At 36.1% G+C, this 24469-nt stretch overlaps 1 long non-coding RNA gene across 6 annotated transcripts in view; it reads right to left on the reverse strand.

Annotated features, from left to right (window-relative positions):
* Positions 1-24469, reverse strand: part of Gm33860 — a 91709-nt gene that overhangs the window by 19463 nt on the left and 47777 nt on the right. For 3 of the 6 annotated variants that reach the window (XR_877261.1, XR_386133.2, XR_877257.1), the window contains 2 exons: positions 17679-17787; positions 12065-12276 (listed from right to left, as the gene is read on the reverse strand). The exons of 2 other annotated variants lie outside the window; for them this stretch is intronic. This is a non-coding gene — a long non-coding RNA (predicted gene, 33860). Of the gene's footprint in view, positions 1-12064; positions 12277-17678; positions 17788-24469 lie in introns of those variants that run through there. One more of the 6 variants, XR_003952582.1, reaches the window with a different exon arrangement.

Consider the following 24469-nt stretch of genomic DNA (forward strand, 5'->3'; position numbering starts at 1 on the left):
CATCTGTATAACAATCTGGAATTTGGTTCAATCATAAAGAAAAAAAAAAAACAGTGTTCTCAAGGGACAATCCTCACTACCAAGGGACAATATGAAGGAACCTGACTGTGATGCCTTATTATGTCCTGAAATGTTAATAGTTGTATGAATTATAGATGTTAAGGTTTTTTTTGTGTGTGTGTGTGTGTATGTATGTGTGTGTGTGTGTGTGTGTGTGTATGTGTTTTGTTTTTGTCACAGGAAATGTTATTTTTCTTGTGGTTCTGCTTTTGTTTGTTTGTGGTTGTTTTAGAGACAATATTGTTCCAAAACTCACTATGTAGACCTTCAAGATCTTAAACTTAGAATATTTCCCCTGCCCAAACCTTTCAGATGTAAAACTTGTGAAAATAAGCTATAACCTCTAGCTTGAAAAGTTATTTTGTAAGACTAAAGAACTATATAGGTGTGCTAGAAAAGACATTTTTCTTACATCTGAATATAGTAATGTTTATGAAAATTTCAGGGGTTTGTAGTTGTTGTTTTCTCTTTCTGAACTAAATGACCACTAGCCTTTTAAACTGATTTTTATACATAATATTGTCTTAGTTATTTAAAACTTTTGTGAATTTCTAATATTGCAGTCTCTTAGATATTAGGAATCTAAGAGCAAATTTTGTTGGAGAAGATGTCAAATTAAAAGCACACCACACAGTCTCATTGTGGTTCCATGCTAAAGACTGAATTTGAACATGCCCCAAAACAGTCAGGAGATGTGTACAAGTTCATTGTTGAAGCTCCTTGTGGTGTGACTGATAATCTTCGAGATCATACTCATGATGTATGCTAGAGGGAGGAGCATGGCACATCTGATAGAGTGGCTAGCATTGATGAGGATGTGGCAGAGAAGTGTAATTGTTGGTTAACCAGAAGAATTGTGATGAAGATCTCCTAAGATGCTATATTGAATATCAAGGGATAACTTCAGGAAGGTAAGTAGAAAACAAGGAGAAATAGAAGAAGAAAGAGAGGTCAGTAGGGAAGAAGAAAGAAAGGGAGAGAAGGACAGAAGGAAGAAGGAAGGAAGGAAGGAAGGAAGGAAGGGAGAAAGGAAGGAAGGAAGGAAGGAAGGAAGGAAGGAAGGAAGGAAGGAAGGAAGGAAGGGAAGGAAGGGAAGGAAGGGAAGAAAGGGAAGGAAGGGAAGAAAGGGAAGGAAGGGAAGGAAGGTACAGAGGAAACCAGCCAGGCAGGCAATTGGAATAATAGACAGATATTCCTGGATGAGGTTTTAGATCTAATGCTATGACTAACATTACAGGCTAAATTATATTTCATGAAGAATATCAGCACTTAGTACTCTTTGGATGTTACAGTAAACTCATTATGTCTTCTGTTGTTGTTGTTCAACACTGGTAATTTTCTGGCAGAATTGTCTGTTCTCTAAATATGTTATTTTTATATTTCTGGGTGTTTTATAAAGGAAAGAAATGTATCTATCCTAGGGTCCTGGATGATCCAGGACATATACTTCTGCAATTAATTTGGGTGAAGGCTTGAAAAAAGATGAGATTACAATATTAAGTGTGTCTGAGATAATGAAAAACCATATTGCCCAAGGTAAACAGTGGAGGGGGTTTAATAAAAATTTACAACTTGGTACCATTATAGAGTCTATTTTCAGGTTTGAGACCTTGAGTCATGATCTAAGACTGCATCCTCGGCTCCACCTCATAAAGAAAACAGCATCAATCAATGTCACAACATTGGGGAGCATAGATGTGGGTATGGGGATAATTCACTACAAATAGTTCCAAGAGGTTGCTAGCTATGAGTGCAACAATTCTCACTGCCAGTCATCTTTGCATCCTTTCCACTGATGCTAAATTAAAAGTCTTTGGGAAAAGAAAAGAAAAGTTTAAAAAGGAAAAAGAAAAGACTATGCCGGGGCCTAGCAAACACAGAAGTGGATGCTCATAGTCAGCTAATGGATGGATCACAGGGCTCCCAATGGAGGAGCTAGAGAAAGTACCCAAGGAGCTAAAGGGATCTGCAACCCTATAGGTGGAACAACATTATGAACTAACCAGTACCCCGGAGCTCTTGACTCTAGCTGCATATGTATCAAAAGATGGCCTAGTCGGCCATCACTGGAAAGAAAGGCCCATTGGACTTGCAAACTTTATATGCCCCAGTACAGGGGAAAGCCAGGGCCAAAAAGGGGGAGTGGGTGTGTAGGGGAGTGGGGGTGGGTGGGTATGGGGGACTTTTGGTATAGCATTGGAAATGTAAATGAGCTAAATACCTAATAAAAATGGAAAAATAAAAAAAAAAAGAAAAGAATAAGCAACAAATCTCTGCAATTAAATAATGATTTTCTCATTTTTATATCCCATCCTTCTTATTTTATAGTGTCAGCACAAAGATTGGATAAGACAAACATAGGCAACTTTCTCTGGAGGAATAAAGGTTTCTGACCATCAGGGTAATGCAATTACCATGAGAACAATTAGTACTTACAATGACATAAAATATTGATTGTGCTCTTCTCAAGTCCTGTCTTAGTCAAAATCAGTAATCATTGGCATATAAATCACATGTTTCCTGATTCCTTTACATCTCCTAAACCTCTGAGTCCATAAAGGATCCTGTAGTTCTACAAAAAAATTGTTTTAATTTTTTTCTAACTCCCCTAATATCAAAGCAGAAAACAGCTAAGAAAACAGCTGATAGTGGGAACACTGTTGAAGATATGTTGCTGACTGAAGTCTTCTCCATTTCATGGGAAACCAGTCCTCTTGTGTGAATGTAAAAGTAAAATATGACAACCCCAGTATGTTGAGAGAGTGAAGTGTAAGGGAAAACAAAAAATGGGTCATTTTCCACATTGTATGAAGAAGGGAAGAAGGACCCAAGCACTAGGTGTGTATTCAGCATCCTGAAGAACCACAATGAGCCTATAGTAAGGGACCCTCTACAAGCCCTTCTATTCTCAGTACCATTGCACTGTGCTACTTCATAGACTTTATTGAGATGCAGCAACTGCTACAATTCTTTATTTTTGTCTTGGTCTAAAAACTCCTCACTGGCAAAAGGGCTTTATTTCTGTTTTAAAAGTTTGATTTTTATGAGTATATATGTGTGTTCACGTGTGTGTGTGTGTGTGTGTGAGAAACAATGATGTCATGTGTATATTTTGACAGAGTGTCTGCTTCCTTGTAGCTGGAGTTACAAGCAGTTATGAACCACCTACATGAGATCTGGAAAACACATTCTGTTTCTCTGTAAGATCAGTGAACACTTAATCTCTGTCCTATCTCTCTAGCCCACTTCCTATCTAGCCAGCAAGACCCAGTCAAAAAAGAATAATTCTCTTATAATGGATAGTTATTGAAAATATAATATCACCATTTTGGCCCAGAATATCTTATGCAAACTTTAAAAGTTTATCAAAGTTTTATCAATAATATGAATAAAAATAAAGCCAACTTCTAGGCATCCCAGATATTCATATGTGCTGAGTAGTACCAATGTTTTGGTTGAATGAATAAGAGGATTATTTTGAATAAAATAAAGAAGGTGCATCTGGAAAGTTGGGACAAATTGATGCACAGGCAAGTTGCGCAATGTTGACAGCATCTGAATGTGGACATACAGGCAGGTTGCAAACATTAATAGCTGTGGTTGTATGGAATTGTCTCAGAATTTACAAAACTTTCTAAGTTTAATCTTAGGGAACTAAACTGCTTACTTTTCAGAAAAGATTTTTCATATTATAAACAAAATAATTTCTGACACTAAAACAGGCAGGACTGATATGACTTTCAGGGATATTTGAGAAACAAATGGAGATAGCGGACTTAGATGTGGGAATTGTCATACAAGAGAATTATGTGAACAAAGTCACAGGGATTGTCTATCAGAACATTGTTCAACGTCCTTGCAGTAGACAATTAGTGAGATATAAGGGTGTCATCTTTAGATTTTTGGAAAGTTGGGGTTTGCATCTGTTCTTCATTTTATATACTCAGTTCATTCTCTGTGTATATTAAGTCAAATATACTACCGAATGCCTTTCCTTATTATCCTGCCTGGACTCCAAAATAATCAAAGATGAACCCTGAAACCACAGTTTTAGAAAGTCTCCTTAACACAAATTTTTATGGTCTGATTCTTCTATGCTGCTTCTTAAATTTATTTCAATGATTACTTTATTTCATTTCTGGGCATTTGTGGTGTGTGTGTGTGTGTGTGTGTGTGTGTGTGTGTGTGTGTATATGTGTGTGTTAGAGAGAGAGAGAGACAGAGACAGAGAGACAGAGAAAGACAGAGAGACAGAGAGAGACACATACAAAGAGAGAGACACAGAAACAGAGACACAGTGAAACAGAGGGAGAAACAGATGTGGGTAGAGAGAGAAGAAGCCCATAGAGACAGATAAGGGTATGGAGTCTTCTGAAGCTGAAATTAGATAATTACTCATGTAACCATTTCTATATCCCCTGGTTTACTCATGAATATAAACACATGTTATTTCCATAGACCTCAATACCTTTAACTCAGTTATATTTTAGCAAGTTTCCTTACTCTGCCCTTGTTTACTTCTGCCTGAATTTGCTGGCAGAAAGCTCAAGTTACACATAGATTCCTATCAGATATTTAACCTGTGATACACATGTCCCTCCTACATGTGACCAATTGAGAAGAATCTTAGAAGGCACTTTTCTGCTTTCCAACTCATATTAGTGTAGTTTACTAAGACAGAAAGTTATATGAAAACAACCCTTCTCTGTAACTCCACAACTGGACTTGACTTTGTACTTAGCCACTGTGTAGAATCACCAATATTCTGTAGCTGGTCAGTAACTCATTCTCTTCAGAAGCTGATGTCATCAGTCCCTACTGCCGAGACCACTTGCTGCTACCAGGTCAGATGTTTTCCCTCTTGCTTTATAGTTGCAAACTTCTATCATTCTTCTGAACTAAACTCATATCAAATTGAAATGTCTTACCTCTATCACTTTTACTTGAGAATGATGAATTTATATTTAATTAATACTGTAATATATGAAGCATCCATTCTAGTATGTGACTGACCCATCCAAATTTAAATGTCATATTCCCCCCTTTCCAGAAGCTTATCTTCGCTCTTCTCTTTTCCACAATTTTGCTATAGCCCATAAAATGCATTATTGAGGTCTCCATGCTGTATTCTAATTCCTACTGGTTCTTTCAGGAACATGGTAGGTAAAAATGACTACACTTGTCATTTTTCATTGTCCAATGAATTGTTTTAAGAGCTAAAGGTTGGCATAGGACCACAAGAAGACATCTCCTGGAAACAGGGAAGCTGCTATATGAATTTATCATGTTTGTGGCAGCATGTATAAATGTCTGGCAGGCCTAAGGCAGACAACTTCCAATATGGAGAGAGATTTAACCACCTCTCCGTCCGCCATTAGGTGAATTACATTTATTTACTGCTTGGTAAAGGAAACATGGTTTTTGTTGAATGTATTTCCCCTGATGAGCTCATGGTTTCATTGAATGTATATCCCCTAGATGTGCTTCAGTTGACAACACTGTCATGAATACTTAAGCAGCACAAAGTAAATTTGAAGGACTAAAATCTACAAAATTAAGAGAAGTTGCTGTATCCTGGCAGAATTTGGGTCCTTTCAATATGACTACAACACATGAGTGAACTAAGTTTTATAGAATACAACTATCCAACTGACCCACAACAGATCAATAACACATAAGAAAGCAACTTTCTCATTTTTTCTAGGTTTTGGGCTTGATTTAATTTGCTAGCACAAGGTAGCCATCTGTAACTTAGTTGACATAATCTATAGAACCAGGGTGATCTCAGCTGCAAAGTCAAAAGAATGATAGGACTTTAGCACAACGATCTCCTTTTGCTTGTTTGATGATTTTTATGTATTTGAAAGAGGCCTGGAAATATTTAGGCAATAATTCATGTGTTCAATATAAATTGATTGGACACACATCCTTGTTTTATCTCTTACTGTGATAGTGATTTTTGTCCAGGAGAAAAGAAATGGGTGATAAGAGATCTTATTGAATATAACCAAGGTTGTTTGGTATAGATATATTGGCCAAAATGCCATTACAAGAGAAAAGTTGAGGTGCCAGGTAAGGAAATGATATTCAGGACATCACTAGTGAACATCTACTGGGACTTTGGACATTAAGATAGCATTTGATCCATCTAGCAGCTATCTTTAGGTTCTATTTGTAAGTCTGTGTATTTTTCATATTTTGCACATAATTCGCCTTATAACATCCCAAAACAGGTATCGAAGAAAGCACTGTGGTGACAAAGTGGAGGGAAAAAATAAACATTCATGATTCAAGTAAGGAGTTCCAAAACGCATAATGAAAAAGAAACAAAGCAAAGAAAAGCTCCAAATGAAATAGTCATGTGAAGCTTAGGATTGTCGAAACTGAAGATGAATCTTTCATTATTGTCTGCACGTGATATGGAAGGAACTCCCTCCCCTTTTTTTATATTGGGATCATCCACAGTGGGAATCGCGAAAGGCCAGAAGCTCATGATGAGATTATGTAGCACATCTGCATTGCACATCTGCATTACTTGACACTCATTCACATATTTACTGAAAAGTTTGCATACTGATTATTGTGAGGATTTCAACGGCAAAAAAGTTGATGATCAGCTTCACTTTCAGTAAGGTATAGTTGAAAATCGAATACAGTAATCTTTCTCTTGTACTTAAGTTGGTTTCAATGGAAAAAAATGTAATTCTATTTAAGGGCCTAGGCTAAAATGCTCTGCTTGATCTAGATGACAAACTAGACAAGCTTCTTCCTACGAGGAACCTCTTCTGAGAATGAACTGAATGAATGACCGCTGTATCATTGGACACAAAGCTTGCAGGACTGAAGATAGGGTTGTGGAGGAAGCAGGCCCTCTTCAAGAGGTGTTTGCCTTTATAAGACAGAAAGATAGAACATTGTGGACAGTGAAGAAATGCTTGAAATTTCCTATCTTTTTGATTATTAGCAAGAATTTTTAGCCTAAATATTTTTAAAGTAGTGATCAGGTGTTTGGATCACCTAGTGAAACCATTGAGAGAAACAACTTCAGAATCATGGCAACAAGAACTACAATAACCCTGTCCCTGTAACTTCTGCAATCTACGCATTAAAGTGACCTCACAGATTCTACACCATGGAGTGTATAACCTAAGCCTTGGCGGCTGAACTCTCAGCTAATTGTATAGTTTAAAGTGTATATACATGTGTGAATAAATATTTTATTTTAAGATGGTAGTGCCTCATAAAGTATGTGTTTGTGAACATGTATATATAGCATACATTTATAAATTGCATATTTGGAAGCAAATGTCAACACCACCTTTTTTAAAATTCTTATACTAAACAAGATAGAATTACTGGTATTTACTCATTTGGAAATAAATCTATACAGAATATATTTGGGCTGTTTTTCTCTGTAATTGTTTTTAAAATGTCATTGGCATATTTATATTCACCCAGGCTTCAAGGACAGCATATACCAACTCTCCTTTCTAGGGGTCAGCCAACCCATAGTGTTCCTGGGCTTGTCACTTAAGCTTGGTGGAGTCATGAATGGACAGTTCCTGGATAATGGATGCTGAAGGCTTTACATCACTGTTTCAGCTCACTGGAAGGAACCACTGCAGGGGGAGGATTGTTGGTTTCTGAAGAATCACTGAAATGAATACACACCTTTCCCGGGAAGACCATAGAAGGTGCAAAACATCATTGCAAAGTCAACCTAAGATGAGGCTGGCATGGTGGATGACATATTATTACTTCACACCAGATCTGTGGTGCTAGATTCTGATAGCATAAGTCTGAGGAAAATACAATCCACCCTCTGATTATCTGCAGTGGAAGACTAAATGACTATGGAAATGTTGTAGTGTGAGTGATATCTGCCTCAGTTTCTCTGTGGCATTAATGACACTTGTGTGTGGATTAAGCATATGAGGAGCACGTTCTATCTATTTCCACTTAGAATAGAAATACTTACTGGTGCCGATTATGCATTATAACCTTGTCATGATCAGTATGGTAGCTTGTGACTTCTAATTTACTGAGTTATAGTAATTACGATTTATTGATTAAGAATGTTGTGCTAATAATTTATATTACAGGACCTTAAAATTTAGAAACAGAAAATTATAGGATTCAGTAGAAGCAAGATGGATAATTTGGGTGTTGAGAGGTGATCAGCGAAACATATTCAAAGAATATGAACAATAAACTGCACGTGTCATCTGAGTGTCAGCTAGACCACAAAGATGTATTGGCAAAGAAAAGAGAAGGTATCCTATTGGCATGACATTTAAACAGGAAGGAAACCAACATTACTTTAAAAAACACTGTTTGAAAACGTTTTATTTTAGATAAGCATAGGTTTTCCACTGCTCCAGTTGTGTAGTGTCCCAGACATGATTTGGTATATAAACTGCAAACCACTTATTAAAACTATGGTCCTTTTGTCCTGATGAACACAGCATTACCTAGGCCTTATGCATGTGTGATCAGCAGGGCTCTAAGGTGGGTTGTCTCATGTTGTCATTCTTTTCTTTCCTCCTGTCATCCTGATTTTGGCAACCATTCCTGCCTGTATAATGACTCATCCCTACCCAGCACCTACTCGTACTTACATTTACGATTATTTCTCACAATTTATTCTTTGACATGCTCTGGTCATTTCTCTTTAATGTGAATCTTATTAAATGAACTTTATTTTAATTTTGAACACAATCCAAATCGTGTTTAAATTATCTAATTATCTATTCCATGGAATCCCTCAACTCAATTAACAATATTTTAAAATGAACTGGGAAATAGGAGTGAGACTTTAATTTTCGTCTAGTATCAAATGATCAGCCTTAAAAGTGGTACTGTACTGAGTGGTTGTGTTTATGCATTTATAGATCATATGTGTGTGAGCGCCCAACTAAGTGTTTCTAATAGCAATCAAATGAAAACATGGGCATGAATTTGAAAGAGAACAAGTAAGTGTATATGGAAAGTTTTGCAGAGACGACAAAAAGGGGGGAATTGATGTGATTCTATTGCTAAAAAAAATTATAATACACTCAAGGTATTCTACAGTATACCAGTATGTTAATACACAATTATGTAAATAATATAATGAAGTTTAGATAGCAGTGAAGGTTATAGAAAACAGACAGATGATTAAATGTTAATTTTCCTTGAAAAACAATTGTCCCTGTTCAATTTTTCCAGCTAACTATGTGCAGCCTTTTGTCACTTTTGTCAAAGCATTTCCCTTGTCATCATACAGAATGAGTAGAGAGTGCTTCCTAGATAAGATCTTCTACCAAAATGAACTAAAAATGACAACCTGAGTTCCAGAGTAGGTATGTGCCAGGTTAGATTCCAAGATCTGTACTATGGGCTTTGAACAGAGATGGAGGTGTCACTTCCTGTGGCAAGTGGCTGAGCTAGTCTACATGCAGATCGCACAAACATGGAGTTCTGTGTCAGAAAGGTTGAGATCAGCTCATAGGAGAATACCAATATGGAAGATCTAGGCATGAGACTGGCTTCTTTTTTTAAGAAGCAACCATAAAAAATATAAATGGGAAGCCTTTGATCTGTGCTTGGAGCCCTAGAGAGGCAAAACCCAAAGCTGAATTACAGATTCTGTAACCTGAGCTGCAATGCCAAATGCATATCTCAAAGCTTCTGACGACCATTCTCTGTATGCACACTTAAGACTGGAAGTCCATTTTCCCAGTGTTATGATTGGGTTTACATTAGGCTACTAGAGATTCTGAAATTGCAATACTCAATCAGCTCCATGAATATAAGAGCTAACTTATTCACATTAGTTCACTTTATAACTGAGGCCCAGAGGAAAAAACCAAAGTTTATATATCCTCAGATTTATACTATGTTAAGGAATGGTTGACTTTTGCTTGCAGGATTGTTCTACTTAAATTTTCAGATAAATGTTGATTCTGCTATATTTTAACATCTTTAAAACTCCAGAAACTCCCTATAAAATGAAACGACAATTTCTTTACTCAGGAAGGTATTTCTATGGTGGTTTTCTGTTTATCAATATGTGTAACTTATATGAACACATGCTGACATTTCCCAAATTGCTTTGGGGAAGTCAGATAACTATAAGAGTGGATGTCATAGCAGGTAATGAAAGAAGAGGGATGAAAACATCCACAGACACTTGACATCCACTTCTGATCTGCGTAGCCTGGACAGGTTTGTCCAACCTTGGTATTTTTCCTTCTGCAATACTTAACACCACATGAACCCGAGCCTCTCAAACATTTTTCAGTTCCTCCTGACATTCAATAAATGATCAAAGAACATATATCACCACTATTATATATATATATATATATATATATATATATATATATATATAACTATTGTGAAAGCAAGTTTTTCCAGATAAGTTGATAAATCTCTAATTATATCAGAAGTGCACAAGCAAAGCACTTCAGCCAGTGCTCAACATAACAGTTAGAGGTAGTCAAAGTAGTCAAGGGAGAGAATAACATGTCAAAACCCATGTGAGAAGTCACAGATCATCATGCAATACCAAGTGGTCAGCCATGTGATTGTACATACACAATACACATAACTATACAACTGAGATTATACACAATATGCATAACTATACAACTCAGATGATTGTGTTGTAGATTTATGAATATATATATACATACACATATATATACACATATATATACAATATATATACATACACATATAATACTTGGGAATATATATGTGTGTACATATTAAGTATATGTATTTATTATATACATATATGTATGTTCAATATATATCATATATACATAATATATGTGGCTGTGATGCATATGTGTATGTGTATATGCACATGTGTGCATGCCACAGTATGTCCATGAAAGTCAGAGAACAACTTTTGAAAGTCACCTGTCTTCCACAGTGGGAGGTGGGTACCAATCTCAGGTTACCAGTCTTGTGAACATTATATATATTACACACATATATACACATTAATATTTATATATGTGTGTATGTAAAAGAGAAATCCGTGATATATATAACAACTGTTAAAGGAATATAGTACATGAATCTGAAAGCAAGCACAAGGCTGAATGTGATAGTTTGGAAGGAGAAAAGGGAAGAAAGACAACAGTGTTTGAATTTCAAAACTAAAAAATGAAAAAAACTTAGTAATTATAAAATAAGTCCAATGTGTGCCCCAGAACCTGCCTCAAAAGATCTAGAGCAAAAGGATGCTTGCTCTAGTATGTGCATATGGAGCTGTGCAGGTCTGCATCAGCCCAGAGTGTTTTCCTGCATCATTGCTCTATTCTCACTACCATTTCACTCAGAATCCAGATTGGTGGCTTTGGGTTCAAAAGTAACAAATGAAAATTATCAATGTCTACTACCTATTAAACTGCATAGTTACAGTGAAAGGAAATGTGAGAATTATAATCAAGTAAAAATTATAAAAAAGAGCAATCTCTAGGTCATCAAGATGGCAAAGTGGATAAAGGGTTTGCTGCACATGAAACTCACATCTCACTGTGGAAGGAGAGAGATGATTCCCTAAAATTGTTCTCTATCTTCCATAGGCATGTGGTAGCATGTACCAAGATGTTCATACATAACACACACACACACACACACACACACACACACACACACACACACACACACACAGAGAGAGAGAGAGAGAGAGAGAGAGAGAGAGAGACAGGCAGACAGACAGACAGACAGACACTGGACACATTAATAATAAAGCAAGAATAATCACTTTAAATAGAATATTTCAACTAAAGGACATCACCAGTTGTTTTCCTCCTTCATTCTCAGAATGGCTCTCATCCCAAAGTAGTGGCTCCGACATAAGTCTATATGAGGGCTCAGAATGTCCTGGGATCTAGACTGTGATTTAAAAATGCTACCGCTTCTTAGAAAAGAAAACTGTGTATCTCAAAGCCACCAGTGAACCACAGTTTGTATTTGTGTTCATTGAAAAAAAAAACCTGAGCAAACCTTTCTCTGTGCAATAAGCTTTCTGACCTTTATTGAAACAACAAAACAGTTATTCAAAGGACGCAAGGATGAATTAAAGGTAACATTCTATTTGCAAACGTTCATGGAGGAATCCCATGCTCAGGTTTCTCAGAGCTTCTCAGAAAGAATATTTGCCCAGCTCTTGGATTTCTCACGGGGTTGCCGAATTGTGCTTTTTAAAAAGTTAAATGTCTGGAAAGGAAAAAGTTTGATGTGTTAACAATCCAAACTCGCATTTGAAAGCTTGAGACAGCATTAAAGACACTAAGATCTGCTTGAGGAGAAACATCCTGAGAACAGAGTCTGATCTACACATGGGTTATGATACGAGTATCAAAGCCTCTGCAAAGCACTATGGACATAGACCATCTAGTTGTTTACATCAATAGTTTTTTTTTGTGTGTGTGATGGTGGAAAGCAATGGTAGTTACTGAATTTTTCAAAATTATCCATCATATTCAAGAATCCTGGGGAAAGGAACTTGCCAGATCCATTTTTCAAAACATGTGCTTGTGTTTATGTTTGTTTGTGTTTGTGTGTGTACTGGCTGGTTTTATGTGTCAACTTGACACAAGCTGGAGTTATCACAGAGAAAGGAACTTCAGTTGGGGAAATGCCTCCATGAGATCCAGCTGTAGGGTGTTTTCTCAATTAGTGATCAAGGTGGGAGAGCCCCTTGTGAGTGGTACCATCTCTGGGCTGGTAGTCTTGGGTTTTATAAGAAAGCAAGCTGAGCAATCCAGGGGAAGCAAACCAGTAAGTAACATCCCTCCACGGCCTCTGCATCAGCTCCTGCTTCCTGACCTGCTTGAGTTCCAGTCCTGCCTTCTTTGGTGATCAACAGCAATGTGGAAGTGTAAGCTGAATAAACCCTTTCCTCCTCAATTGCTTCTTGGTCATGATGTTTGTGCAGGAATAGAAACCCTGACTAAGATAGTGTGTGTGTGTGTGTGTGTGTGTGTGTGTGTGTGTGTGTGTGTGTGTGTGTGCTCATGAGTCATAAGTGCCAAGGCCTAAGGAGGAGAGAAGAGGATGTCTGATCCTCCAAAGCTGTAGTAAGAGGCAATTGTAAGCTTTCTTAAGTTGGTGCCATGAACTGAACTTGTGTCTTTTATAAAAGCAGGACATGTTCTTAACCCTGAGTGAGTAACCTCCCAAGCCTTTGCATGATCAGTTTTACATACACAAAGTACTGGACACATGCAGAAAATCCACATTTCAGCTGCTTAACTTTGCTGAGGTATAGTACATTTTTTCCCAGAATTACTCTTTCCCTTTAGTGCTAAATATTGTTCTTATAGACATACACATGCTTGGTTACAATTCCCTGTCGCTCACTCACTAAAATTACTCTATCCGTATCATAGAAGAATTATGGGGTTTGGTATGGCACATATTTTCATGAGTATGTGCACACATGTTTGCATGTGTCGTATAATAGTTGTGTGATGTATGTAGTATGTAATCTATTGGTGTGCATGTAGATATTTGTACATATGCCTTTGGAGGCCAGCATTTTATAGTGGGTACTTTTACCTATCTCCACTTTATTTTATGACAAAGGACTTGCCTGTAAACCTGAAGCATATTTGTTTGGTTAGCCTGGCAGGATACTGATCTTCAGGGGCTTACCTGCCTATTGCTATCCTCCAAGGCAAGGGTTCTAGACAAGCACCAGAATACTTTGATTTTTATTCAGATTCTCACACTTGCACAACAGAAACTTTCCAACCAAGCCAGGTCTCTAGCTACACCATGATACAGTTAATCTTGAATCATCTTTTTCCCATATTTATTGAGTCATATTCAATAAGTCCTATATTAAGTGATGATAACACTACATGTATAATCGTTTCCACTGTCAAAATCTAGGAGGATAAGTGTGATTGTAGTCAATAGCAGAGAAGATGATAAACACATGTCCTATGCCTGAGAATATGTTGAATTCATCTCATCATATATGTAATATTCATCATTATAACAACATGAACTATAATAGGCACTTAAATGCCTAGTCTTGTCTTCTAACTTCTGAAAAAACAAATTTAAATTATGATATCAAAGTTACACTCAATGGCATCCTTCTTGGAATCTAGTGCATTGCTTGCCAATTCTAAGTAGAATGACTCCTGCCGAGTCCTGAAAATTGTCAGACTGCCTCCCTTTCTTTTGTTGAAATTATTGAGTAATAGTTTAATGTGACTGGCTGAAATTAACAATGTGGTTCACTGCATGTGTGTATGTATATTAACTTATTTTAAAGGTGTTTGAAGTCTTTGGTTATATACGTAGAGGTAAAAAGAATGGACTGATAGACAATGTAGATTATTTGTAGATCAAAAAATAAGAGATAAATAGGCATATGTATAGATAGAAAGATGATATGTAGACAAAGAGGAAATATGAAAGGTAGACACTATTATAAAATAAAATTACTGGTGGTTAATATATTATTAGAAATTGTTTTCACTAAAAGTTGAAATTTGTAAGAAGGATTGTTGTATTATTCTACACACTATACAAAACCAAAATACATAAGCGGAAGACCTTTGATGAAAATGAATCAAATTTGTCATGGGCTTGCACTCTCTGTCTTATTCCAATTTGGTATTCTAATGTTGGAATAATTTTCTACTGCTTTGGTTATGGAGTCACAAAAAAAAAAAAAAAAAAAAAAAAAAACCAAAAAAACTCTTGCCCAGTATTGTTTATACTGGGTTGACGCTAATAATTCTGGGCTATGAAAATCAGTCTCTTGGTTTATGGAGTTGTCAAAATCGCTAAAAGTTTATCATGTATCCATTGTAAAGAGCAACTCAAGGATAGTCTGGCACCTGCGTTTGCAACTGCAATAAAATTCAAGAGCCAAGAGTGAGGAGCCAGGACTAAAACTGTAAAATTCTATTCATTTTTCTATTATAGCATTTTTTGGACAAATTGAAGAACTGCTGCTTGTGTAAATTAAAAGTCTTTGGACGTTTTAGAAGGCAATATGAAGTCACACAGAACTCAGGAAGAGTCTGGCTGTGTTCCAAAATGTTTGGTAAGAGGACCTTGGACATATCAGTTCTCTGAGGTGTTCCCCTTGTTCTCTCCAGGTTGTTTGCTCACAGCTCTCCAATATAAATCTAGGAGGAAATCCACCAATGTATAGAGGACAGCACTTGCCTTGTTTAAAGGTTTTCTGAAACATTCTAAACCAACAATTTCAAATTTCAAAATTTTGGGAAAGGCAAGGTATGGATAGTAAGTCTCCAACAATAGTGTCACCTACTGCTGACATCTGTGTGAAATCAACACAGAGAAGCTGCCATGAAAATTGATAGCCAGAGAGAAAGAAAAAGGACATTTCGAGAGAGGACATGTAATGTGAACTACAAGGCAACCCTTGTCCTTCTCTAGATAAGCATATCTTTCCATTTTGACAGTAAAATTTTATTGAAATAAATCAGAAATAAAAGCATTTCTACTACTCTGTATTACTCAAACATACATGACTCACCCAAACTCATATATATATATTGTTAAATATAGAAATGAACCATACATTTTTCATATACCAGAAAGCCTCTGTTTGCCTACCATGATGCTGCATAAAGAGAAGCAACTTCAATAGTTCTTTGACTTAAGTGCTCCCCAAGGATAACTCCAGGAATATGTTTCCAAAAAATAAAAAAAAAAAAATGTTTCAGTATTTTTCTGCATCTATGTTCGTCATTTTGATTAAACCAATATCTAAAACCCTTCACACTTTTGCATATCTAAACTATTTTAAATTATGTTTACCTTTTCTTGAATGAGCTGCATGGATAGTAGAGATAGAAATAAGGGGAAGGTGTTCAGAGATTTAAGGAAAGATCTTGACAAAAGGAATAACATGTCGGTTAGGCAGATAGTACAAGAGAAAACAGTGCTGGGAATGTGGAATGGAATAGCACTGCATATAATATGATATTCACATTTTTCATGCTTAGTTTAAGTTCAGATAAGAGTTTTAAAGCCCCCACTTTTCAGCCAGAGGCACACGTGTCTCTTCATGCTCCAAGTCAGTCAGAGCTACACAGTGAGCATCTACCTCAAAGAATGTTCTTAAGCAGTCAAGTTATTCAATGTATAATCAAGCAGGCAAAACATTCTTAAATATATTAGACTGAAAGATATTCTAAAATTTTAAACCAATCTGTATAAGTATCCAAATAACAACTAAAATTCATGTCTATTTTTTGTTGAGACACTAGAGGAATGAACAATAACAACCTGCTACAGGATTTTTCCAAAAGAGAAATTCTTACATTTTTGTCAGCACTGGGATCCATAGCATTGCTGATTGGAACCATTTTACTATCACTATTTCCAGTAAATCATTAAATGCTAACTTGATTCTAGCAACATTCTACAGTGTTATCTCAAATAAAATATTTCACCCATGACTTGTGATTTCCCGTCTACTGCCATGTATTTAATACTTAAACAACGATAGTGTTCTGGGCTGTTGTTCTGTGGCCATCATGCTACTACTTCATTCCAGTTCATTCTCTGTTTCTCTGTTAATACATTTTAATTGTTTTGAAATTAATATAATTATATATTTTCCTCACATTTCCTTTTCATTCTCCAACTCTCTGAGGCCCCCTACTTTTTAAAAAACTATGGCCTCCTTTTCTTTAATTGTTGTCTCTCACACAAAAAACATATATATATATGTATGTATGTGTGTATATATATATATATATGTTTGTGTGTGTCTATCATATATGTTATATGTAAACACATAAATATATAATACAAGATTTTATTTTCAGTTTTATATCTTTAGTTATTTAGTGCTCTTTGTATGTATATTATTTCAATGCTCACAAGTTTTTAATATGACTCCAGAAGACCTGCCAGTATATATAAACTTTCTATAGGACTAGGCACTACTTGTAATTAATCCACATGTGTACTATACCTCAGAACAAATCATAAAGTTTGTGCCTGTCCTAAGTACTCGAAAGATTTTAACGATCAATGCTTTTCCATATATTTAAAAAAAGACAAATCCTAATACATTTCTTTTCAGATAATGCTCTGCTTAGGATTCAGTTAAGTGAGAGCTGGGAATTCAGGCCTAAACTTTTCCAATCACAAGGAGCATTAAGTCCAACATCCTTAAAAAGTGTTCACAGTTTCATCGAAGTTAACCAACTTACTTGATGGTCTGAAATGTGTCAGTCCGTATCCTTGTGCAAACTCTTGATTAGTTTGAGCTCTTCTCTCTGATCTCGGCAGAGATGCTGATGCCCCTTTGTTTCCTCTCCTTGTGGGGTAGGGAGCTACATTCCTAAACTGTGTCTACATTACTAATTTAGTAACGGAGTCACTGAGGGAAGAAATCTAATATGACCTTTGCCTTGTGCTAGAGCTTCTCTTCAACATGGAACAAAACACAGAAAATCATCAGGACTTGGAGAGGAAGAAAGCTGGGGGCCACTGTGTGTGTATGTGTGTGGGGGAGGTTGTGTGTATATTTACATTTTATGATTATAAATGACACACTATGTTCAATATAGTACCAAATACAGTTTTCTTTCAATACATTGACAATAACTCACCTTGGCTTTTCCATACCTTGGTTGACTATGTACTTTTGACAGTGTAGCATTCTTCACCAAAATGTCATTGATCATTTCTGGTTATTTACCTGATTGTCACAGGGAGAGTCTTTATAAACAACCAAAAACAGTGGAAAGTTTTATGATTAGTGACTCTATTTACGTTACTTCTCACTTTATATAACTATTTATCGTTACTTTTGATTGTAATGGAGGATGCATTGTAATATATTCCAAACATGCACTCAGCCCCAGGAAAAAGCACAGAATCTATTCAGCACTGCTTTGCTCGTCTTCATGATGTGTGATCCAGTTAGAGACATCAATATCCAATGAATTGTATGGATTACCCTGATGAGGTGGCTCGATGAAGTTCACGTAAGGTCAGTGCAAGTTCCAGGTAGCTCATTCACTAATTGGTTTCACAGCAGAAGTATTCTGTGTTAGCCCAGTCCAGTTAACCTTCTTGCCCTACGTCCTGAGTCTATCTTCCCTTCAGGGTTGAGGTTTTTTTTTTTTTTTAAGCCCCCTAGCCAAACTAGATATTACAAAAGGAATTAACCAACCCTTAGGCAATCATTGACAGGCTTCAACCTTTCAGGCTTCTAACTAGAATAAGTTTCAGGTTTACTCTGTAAACCCCCTCAGTAATGATGGAATTTACATTTCCGATCACCTGAGCTACAATGAGTGACAACAAGTCTTGATGATGTCCTATTCCCCACCTCCAACCCAAAAGTCACATAGTCTCTAGGATCTTTTCTATCAGAAAATCCATTTTAGAGCACAGCAGACAGGAACTCAGAAAGATGCAGAAACCCAGTAGAGTTCAGTCTTGTGGCATGTGGGTGTAGTCACATTTTACATCTAGAAACACCCCAGACATGCTTTCAAACATGGCCCTTGCATCAGATCTCTCATTTTTCCAGACCAAAGCACATTAGCATTGGTCTCTAGTATCTACTAGTCTTTTAATAATTAGCAAATTTTTATGTCACATATTTCATGATGTTAAGTTGGATGAATGAAAGGATAAAAAAGTCACACGGTCAATCCTGGGGTCAGTCAGAGCTTTGTGAAGAGAGTCTCCAAACCTTAGCAAACATCTCTGTGTCATTAAGTATAACCTTGGCACTTGAAAAGAGATTTCCATCCCATTGTACCAAGGATTTGGTCAAAGATCAATTGTAATTATATCATATATCATAAGGCAGAGAATCAGTGAGAGAACAGGCTCTCTAAACAAACACAAATTATTAGCATCCAAAGAACACATACACACAGACACACACACACACACAAATTGAACCTCATGTGACTCTTTTTTTTCTAGGGCAAAAAATTTTCCAAATTAAAATAAATAAATGAATGAAAAGGCTACATGTCTGAGAAAAAAAGAAAGATGCTAGTATCTTGAAGCCTTCGGCAATGTTTCCCTCATTGTACTTTGCTGGCTCGTCATGACACCATCTAATCAAAGGGAGCTCCAATACTTCAATGAGCTCTCAAAATAAATTTGATCTGAGCAGCTCCAGTCTCCGGGATTCCTGGGGTTACTGACTAGGTGAAACATGTTTTTGTTTTAATCCCTGTCTCTGCTCAAAGAGGATTAATGCCCATAATTCTCCTATCCCCATTTAATTGAGAAATGAAGTTTGAAGAGCTACCTCCCGGAACACTTCATGTTGAAGTATGACCTATCCATTGTCTATACAATAAATCTTCTGCTCACACACACTTGTCTACATCCTCACCCCCCAAGAGAAGGAAATAAGAACAGAATTATGAGTGTGTGTATGAGCTCACCTCTATTGTGAATCACAAAATATTACTATTTACTGTCTTCATCTTAAAATTACCTTAATGAATATGAGAAGCTCGGTGGGACGGTACTTCCCTCTGATGCTTCACCTTACACACTCTAACAAATTACACTTCCTTCCAATTTAGCCAGGTTTGGTTTTCATGTTTTATGATTTGTGCTTTTTGTCTTTTAAATGCCATTGAAGAAAGATATATGTAGAAATAAGGAACTAAGATGCAACACTTTGGGCCTCCTATCTTGGCAGCTGGACAGGTTTTGGTGGAACAAAGCTAGAATATTGAATAGAGATCCTCCCTGCATCTTTAAACAGTTCTAGCATAAAAACAAAAACAAAAACAAAACAAAACAAAACAAAACAAAACAAAACAAAACAAAAAACAGAATACATGGGTAGTAGAGAAACTCTGAAATTCTGGTGTTCCTCCGGCCAGGTTCACTTTTCTCCTACAACCAGTGTGACAGTTTGACCCGGAGCAGTGGTTCATTGAACACTTGAGGAGTCCTCAGCATATGCTGGCTGTTATCAGTTTTATATCTTCTTCAGATGCTATGAGGGTCCAGACATATTTTATTTGAAAAACATTAAATATTTGTTTCTGACCTAACTGGAAATGTGACCTGCTGCTGCTTTTTCAATAACACACAGGCCAGACTCTAGATGCTTCTATGAGATTGCTTAACTATTCAGGAACCCTCTTGTCCTTAGCCTGTCACAATAGCTAAATGCCTCCTGAAATCCTTTTCCCTACTCTAATGCCTTGACTTTTATGAACCAGGTTTGTTCCATGATTAGAAATGGGATTTTTGGTGAATAGAAATGTTAAACATAGATCACCAGTTTGCAAATGGTTTTTATGGTAGTTCTCATTTAAGCTTCTGAAATAAATAACTGAACATAAAAACATGTAGTGATTCATACAAGATTTCTTCATTGGGTGTCCCAAATTCAAACAGCATTTCTCCTGCTAGGCAGATGTCATATGTTTGTTAAAATCTTCATTTCCAGTCTTCTAATCAGAATGGTCAAAGCAAAACATAACTCTACAACTTATGGCTTAGAAAAAAATTTCTAGAAGTGTCAACAAAATTAATAAAAATTCAGAAATTGATAAGTGCATATTTTTTCACTCACATAATTTGCCACAAATAAAGAGAACTACACACAAACATATAAATAAACATATAACCAACACAGCCATATTCATACAAGCACACACAAAAACACATATAACATAAACATGCATGAATGCATATGATGTCCATTGTACACTCAAACACACACACACACACACACACACACACACACACACACAAATAACACATACTTAGAGAAAAGCCTGCATAAACATATATAAGATTTTTCTATTCTTATTTTTCTGGTAGTCAGAAAACTAAATTATCTTTGGAGAATTTTACTTTGATCCTAGAACTATTAATAATATCTTTCTCTATCAAAATATAAATATTCATATGAACATATACTAAAATATTCATCTCTCTCTTGTTGATTTCATATATTTACTCTAAAATAAGTTATGAAAGGTTGCAATTTCTGATGAGGTAATATTCTCCTGATTGGGGAACATTCTCTATGACTTTGATTCTAATTGGTGACAATTTTGTGGAAAAATTAAGTCTAAAGGACAATCCCAGAGTAGATTTTGAAAAATCATTATAACTTCTTTGTTATGGGGTTTGACTTTTGATTAAACATACTTTGAAGAATAAAAATGGCACTTTCCCTTGTCTATTTCTTTTTTTGATGGAGCTAGATAGAATAACCACAATATGTTAAGGATTCAAAGCAATTGCTTTCCTGAGTAACTGTCAGTTGATGTTCTAAGCACCAGGACAAAATTCGGCCTCCTGGCTCTCAGACTAGGCTGCCTTCCATCAAGAGATGTAGAGTGGAGTGATTAACGCTGTAGGGACTTTTAAGGCTAGATCCACGTGTTTGCTCTCCCCAAGTCACTTCCCTTTCTCAGTTCTCATGGATATGTCTTACTTCTGATATTTGCACACCGAGATGCTTATGTCGACAGCCAAGGCAAAGTTAGGTGTTTCTTTGATCTATCAAGACATACCTTCTGCATGTTTATGCCCTGCAACACCCTGGGACACATTCTCAGAAAGGTGTCTTTATATAAGCAATCAGAATTGCCTTCCACAACATTCTCAGTGTAGTCCACATGCCCTAAGTTAGTGTATTCAGGGTTGAAGAAAGGGCGTCCATGAGATAGTAACAAAGCATACAATGTTACATGGCACTAGAGCTGAAGTTTCCTGAAAAATGAAACCACCAGAAGCTGCTATAATTGGCTGACATATTGATGGTGAGAACATACAAATGTGCAAGAGACTCTCACCAAACCAAGAAGTGTATGTCCTCAATTCTCTTTCATAGCACATTGCCTCTAAAAGGGTATTGAAACCTCTTACCACATTCTCAAGTTGTACAAGATTACTGCCTATTTACTTAAATACAAGGGAGTCCATGGATGATAGTGCATGAAGTGAGAGGTCATTTTACTGTCAATGTATATGCAAATAAGCTACAGGTAAATTTCTATGATAGAAATTCAGGACATTCTACGATAGAAATTCAGGAAGTGTAAACATAGCTGCATTGATTCTCTGTTACATGTTTAAGTATAATCACTATATGCTCTAGTTGCTCTTAAACATATTTTATCATAAAATAGATTTCTACAGACTTGGAAAGCTATGTGAATAATAGAATCTTCCATTTAATAGTGCTTTCTCTTCCAATTTCATGATTCAAAAATCCTTTGAAGATGATCCCTCTTACCACAGTTCAATATTGTATTGCTTTTTAAGCAAATATTTATTATGTTTACTAAATAGTTCATTGTTTTACGGTGATATATTCAAACGGGCTTCTAAAATTACGAATAATTACAGGAACCTTGTAAACAGTGAGCCTTCATTCCCATGATGTATGAAATCCTTGAACTCTACTTTATAAACTCCTAAATTTTTTTCACATTCAACAGAAAGGCCAATTTTTCCCTCTTTGTATAAAACACTCAAGGTTCCCTCTCTCTGGGCTATTGTTTATTATTTAACTTGGTTACTGTATTATTTAAAAAGAAAAACAGTTGGCATTGTAGCCAGTATAGGATGTACTCTAACTGGCCAAGTGATATTGATTGCATCCTATCTATTAACTACTGCTCTGTAAACAAGGAAGGTGTACATGGCAGCAAATCAGGTTAAGAGTTACCTTCTTCTGCAAATCAGAAAGGAAGAGAATTGTTCCCCATGCATGTTTCAAATAATTAAGATATTTTGGACTTTCTTCTTCAAGGTCCATAGTGCCTTGGTGTAACACACAGATAATGGTTGAACTCATAGAGAGTATAGTAAATGAATAATGCAATTGCCATATTTTATATGTTCTAACAAGAATGGCCAATATTTTAAAATGACATTTTTCTTCATTTTCAACATTACCTCCCAAGCCCTCTAAAAATACAGACATTTTTATTTCTGGTACTATAAATCTCTGCCTTGCTTATTGTATCACTATTTCTGTAAATCCGGGTTTAAGGATGAACTCACATAGACTTTTATCTCTGTTCTCCATTCCACAGCATATTTATCTGTTTGGAAAAACAATAATTGTTTGGATGATGCTGCCAATGGAGACCTTTTAGACCAATGAATGTAGAAAGAGCCCCATAGAGGACAATATGTCTAGATGGATTTGCAAGATGACTTCAAAAGCAGAAAGGACTCAGCGAGTAAAACAATCAATGAAACAAGAAGGTACAGAACATATATTTTTAGAATTAAATGTGGAAAAGATACAGATGTTGGCAGACCAATATGAAGATGAGGAATAGGAACAGCAAAGCCAGGGCAGCAACCAGAGTTGAAAAGACTAAGTGTGAGTGAGGAGATGTATATATATATATATATATATATATATATATATATATATATATATATATATATATATATATATATGAGAGAGAGAGAACAATTTATCACTGACATACAATTGGCCTCTATTTTGAAATGCATAGAATTACTACTCAAATTTAAAAGGATAAGAAGACAGGGAAGACAAAATGTATCTATTAGATTTCCCTCTGGTAGTTTTGTGAAAACAGAAACAAAAAATTGAAATGAGAAATCTGAGGCTCTCTCTTTCATGGAAAAGAATTTTTAGATAGTGTATTGGAGTTCCCCTACAATATCTGACTTGTTGAAGCTTGATTGGTAAATAATTATTTAAGTAATTATGAGTACTCTATGTACTATGAAACTGTATAAGAGAAAATTAAGTAAGGACTAACTGACATGAACGGTTTTAAAGTAAAGAATCAGACCAATACTTTCACAGTAAGGAAAGGAGTAATTCAATAGTCCTACTCAACTGCAGCCTTTATGAACAATGATAAGTGCTACTCATTTGTTGGTAGCCATGGACAGCTATCTAATTAGATAAGAGTCACTTAACAGTAAAGCTACAACTAGACAGAGCCTACAAATCAACAGGTCCTGAGGAATTGAGTCACAATGGATAAGTCACACTGCATGCATTTAGGTTGGGAAGATAGTAACAAACAAAAACACAAGGAAATCGACTGTGATTCATCCCTTTTAGTAATGGCTAATAAACAGGATCAGAACAATGGGTCATACAAGTGGACATGTTAATGTCTAAGGGAGAAATTTCGTGGTATTTCATCTCTAAAGAAAGAACTACAGGCAACTAATGACTGCTGGAGCAAGAATTAGCTTTTCCCAAGGATAAAACTCTTGAATTTATTTAAATGCAGAGTGGTCAGCCCTGGACCCATAACTGAAGCCATAAATAGGTCAGTGGGGTGTGTGTGTGTGTGTGTGTGTGTGTGTGTGTGTGTGTGTGTGTGTGATTTCATAAGTGAAAGTGATGCAACTTTTTTTCAAGTAAAAATAAACTTTAAAAGAATAACAT

Source organism: Mus musculus, chromosome 18, assembly GCF_000001635.26.
Source record: "Mus musculus strain C57BL/6J chromosome 18, GRCm38.p6 C57BL/6J".
Lineage (NCBI taxonomy): Eukaryota > Metazoa > Chordata > Mammalia > Rodentia > Muridae > Mus > Mus musculus.